The sequence below is a fragment of the Octopus sinensis genome, unplaced genomic scaffold, assembly GCF_006345805.1.
Source record: "Octopus sinensis unplaced genomic scaffold, ASM634580v1 Contig10717, whole genome shotgun sequence".
Classification (NCBI taxonomy): Eukaryota; Metazoa; Mollusca; class Cephalopoda; order Octopoda; family Octopodidae; genus Octopus; species Octopus sinensis.
The window spans coordinates 1-5,000 of NW_021832211.1; positions in this window are offsets into that span (position 1 = coordinate 1).

Sequence of the window (5,000 nt, forward strand, 5' to 3'; positions counted from 1 at the left end):
TTAAGTGTGTTGTGTACCAAGATTAAAGTACGTGGAAAATCGCCAGGTTTCGATCTGGCATTCGGTGAGGTTACAAACCTTGTTATCGAGGAACATGTCTTATCGCTCAACAGTGTTTATAGAAAGATACACTCGCTTCGATGGTGAATCACAAATTTCTAGTTTACTGTCTTTCTTCCTTTCTCTCTTTCTTACCTTACTTTCTTTTAATTATAGACATAAGAAGCGAGTGCTCAACTGGTGCTTATTTTATCGATCGCCAAAGGCAGAATTTGAACTCAGAATGTAAAACCGGAAGAAATGCCGCCAAGCATTTTGTCCGGTATTCTAACAATGTTGCCAACCCGCTGTCTTATTCTTGCCTTTCTTCATATGCTGTTATTAGAATATTTATAAATATTCCATTCGAGCGTAATGCACCATTCGAGCGTGATCGTTACCAGCGTCACCTTACTGGCACTTGTGCCCTTGTGCCCTTGCTAGTAGGGTGCCAAGAGCACCATCCGAGCGTGATCGTTGCCAGAGCAGCCAACTGGCTTCCGTGCCAGTGGCACGCAAAAGGGCATCATTTGAGCATGATTGTTACCAACGTCGCCTCACTGGCACTTGTGCTGGTGGCATGTGTAAAAGGATTCGAGTGAGGTCGTTGCCAGTACCGCCTGACTGGCCCCCGTGCCGGTGGCACGTAAAAAGCACCCACTACACTCTCGGAGTGGTTGGCGTTAGGAAGGGCATCCAGTTGTAGAAACTCTGCCAAATCAAGATTGGAGCCTGGTGCAGCCATCTGTTTCGCCAGCCCTCAGTCAAAATCGTCCAACCCATGCTAGTATGGAAAGCAGACGTTAAACGATGATGATGATGCTGATTCCAGTTTGAGTGATAGCCATCCTTCATGCAGCACCAACAACCCGCCTTTGAGTGCCTTTATTCGAGTGGAAGACCACCCATTCGTCATCCAGTTTAACACCACCCATTCGTCATCAACATTTTAACAGCGCTAGATGGTGGTATTAGATAAAACCGCTGTTTTTTATTTTTTGGTTTTTATTAACTCTGGGTTGTGGTTTTTATTAAAGTCTGGGGTTTTTTTGGTTTTTATTAAACTCACAGTATTTCGTTTTGCAACCATAATCAATAACCAAATATATTACAGCCTTACAAATCAATACTGTATCTCATCTTGTGTTAGCAGTGCAATATTTTAACTTTCACACTTATCTCTATTGATTTTCTATAGAACTGTGTTATGCCGCTAAATCTAGTGGATATTTAAGCAATGTGTTCGTGGATTGTTGATGAGCTGGATGTAGTACTGATGAAAGCGCAATAACTTTTGAAATGTGTATATACACCCATTACCTATTTTCTATCTTCTATCGTACTGTTTACATAGACGTATTCGTTTACAAAACAGAGTATTGACTCGTAAGCCTGTAATATACTTGGCAGTATATAATGGTTGCAAAACGAATTTCTGTGTCCTTGCCAGCAATTAATACAACAGCAATTAATCTCATGGATGCGAATATAACTTGCAATGGAACAATAATTTCTCACGAGTAAATTTCTGTGCACTTCTACACCAAAACAATTAAAAAAAGGAACATTGTTTTCGCGTGTCGCAATTAAAATCATGTTGTTATAATCCGTTAATAGACAGGCTTCCTTCCGGTCAGTGCACGAGCCTTCTTTTCTTCATGACAACACCAGAACCATAGATTTATTGTCTATTCGTGATACACGCAAAGTGTTCTTGTATTTTTACTGCGCATTTGTCCACTACCTGCTTTGTCATTTTCAGGATGTCTCGCCTTCACATTCCATTCCTACTTGTCTTAATACTTCTCCAGCTTGAAACAGCATCCTAATATCACATGCTTGTTGCAATGATCGTTTTATTTACTGCATTAAAATTCGAGTGCAGCGAACAAAACGAGCATTGTTTGCTGAAATTCATTTTGGGTGGTATTTATCAAGTGTGTCACGACTTCGACCAAAATTTTATTCCATGGGAACAGATTTTTGGCTCAGCGTCAAAAACTCTTTATTTTGCAATCGGGCTTGCTAATAGATTAAATATAAATATTAACAAGTAAGATTAAAGATTTAACTAAAAGAATTTCGGTCAAAGATGGTCTTAATTTTTGCTTTTTAAGTTGGTACCACTCAGTAGAGTCAGCAACTGTTCCAATAGTTATTCTCATATCACTTTGGCAAACAGTTTTTACCACAAATGCTAGTTGTAGCTTGAATCAAATGCAGCAGCTCTGAGAGGTCAGATCAAAGATCATATATTCCGCCGAGGTCGACTTTGCCTTTCATCCTTTCGGGGTCGATAAATTAAGTACCAGTTGAATAGGTATCTAAGGCGTCTACCAAATCCACTCACAAGGCTTTAGTCGGCTATTATAGAAGACACTTGCTGAAGGTGCCACGCAGTGGGACTGAAACCAGGACCATGTGGCTGGTAAGCAAGCTACTTACCACACAGTGCCTAGAGTAGAAAAGAATACATAAATAAATAAATATATATAAATATATATATATATTTCTATTCTTTTAGTGGTTTCAGTAATTTTACTGCGGCCATGCTGGAGCACCACCTTTAGTCAAAGAAATCGACCCCTGAACTTATTCTTTGTAAGCCTAGTACTTATTCTATCGGTTCTCTTTTACCGAACCGCTAAGTAACGGGGACGTAAACAGACCAACATCGGTTGTCAAGCGATGTTGGAGAGACAAACACACACACACACACACACACACACACACACACTCTCTCACACACACACACACACACACACACACACACACATATATATATATATATATATGACGGGCTTCTTTCAGTTTCCATCTATCAAATCTACTCAGAAGGCTTTGGTCGGCCCGAGTGGGACTGAACCCAGAACCATGTCGTTGGGAAGCAAGTTTCTTACCACACAGCTACGCCTGCGCCTATTCATATGTATATGTACAAACACATACACACACACACACCACACACACACACACACACACCACACACACATACACACACTCATGTTCACATATGGAGATGGTCGGATGAGATTTGAGAGAGATTTGGCTGTCATTTCTAGGAAACCAGCCGACAACGCACAGGATCCTGTACTGCCGCCCTTCCTGTCGCCGCCACCACCACCTCCACTGTATTTTCTTCTTGTTCCAAAAAGGAAGAAGTATCGTTGTTTTGGCGAGAAATGAAAGAAGGATTATAAAAGTGAGGCCATTGACATTTTGTTTAACGAAAAACATCCGGGTCTTACCGAGATGTCGAATGCTGATTTGAATAAACGTAAAGTTTTCGAAAATGCAGTGTACTGCTCTAGTTTATTGTTGATGTCACTGCTTTGTTTGATTGCTTGTTTGTTTGTTTGTTTATTTGTTGAGCGTCTCAGGACTGTCTGCAGTCCGAAACGTGGTCCTTTGCTATTCGTAAGACCCGCAGAAGAGAAAGCAGGACAACCCCCCGACACCGAGAGCATCGACGGATGGATGAATGCGCATCCAGGCTTCAAATAACAAATACAATTAGAGTAAAGTGACAGAGTATAGTGGAAAAACATAAAAAGTGGAGAATTATGTATCCGTTTAATTAGCTTATGCACGTTTCAGATACTTCGGCAAATTCCAAAATCATATCAACCAATGTCGTATTTGATTGAGTAATACTGTATGTAGACAGAAAAATTAAACACCATATTATCCTTATCAAAGCTGTACCACCCAGCTTGGAGTAAAAAGCGTTTGAAAGAGACAGGACTAAAACCAAAAATACTTGGTCAGTATAAGGAGTAAGGGACGTATCTCAGCAGACCTACTTTGGAATTTCATTATCAGGTCAAGCTACAAGGCAGCAAGCTGGCAGAATCGTTAGCACGCCGGGCGAAATGCGTAGCCGTATTTCGTCCGCCGCTGCGTTCTGAGTTCAAATTCCGCTGCGGTCGACTTTGCCTTTCATCCTTTCGGGGTCGATTAAATAAGTACCAATTACGCACTGGGGTCGATATAATCGACTTAATCCATTTGTCTGTTCTTGTTTGTCCCCTCTGTGTTTAGCCCCTTGTGGGTAGTAAAGAAATAAGAAACTGAAAGGAAGCTCGACACACACACGCACACACACACACACATACACACATACACACATACACACACATATATACAGATGTGTGTGTGTTTTTATGTATGTTTGTGTATATGTATGTATATGTGTGTGCCTCTGTGTGTGTGTGTGTGTGTATATATATATATATATATATATATTATATATATATATATATGTGTGTGTGTGTGTGTGTGTGTGTGTGTATTGCCTCCATCACTAAAATAGGCTGAATGTCATGTCAGCCGTGATGCCAAACCACCCGCATCCAAACCTCCAAAACAGTTCTCCCCAAAAGACCGTTTCCTTGTGGTAAGCCGAGCCGGCACCTGAAACAACCAACAATACATAATAAGCACAAACAAGCCAAACTCGTTCTCTCGCCAAACGATAACCAATAATACTTCACTGTCAAGAGGAGTAGAGGTCAACAAATGTTCAGATCTGAAGAGTTCGCTTAACCATGAGGAGGAAGTCCAATTTCCTGCCTTTAGATAGGCTCCAACATACTATAAATGTATGTTGGAGGTCATCTCAACAGAGAGTGTTTGAATCATTTAATTTACTGACTTACTATGTCGGATGTACTTCGAAATCCATTGATGATGATTCGTTGAGTCGGAGCATATTGTATTTCATACTGCTGGGCCTCTATTCCTCTAAGCCGTCCCGGAAATAATCGCTGGCGATGGAGTTCTTGTTATATTGAGGACATGTTTACCAACACATATATTCGAGTCGGCCGAAAAAGGAATTTTAGCAGAGGCTAAAATAGAGAAGAAGCATTAAAATGTGTGAGTAGATGTGTGTGTGTGTCTGTGTGTCTGTGTCTCTCTCTCTCTGTATGTGTGTGTGTGTGTGTGATAGACAGTGTTTT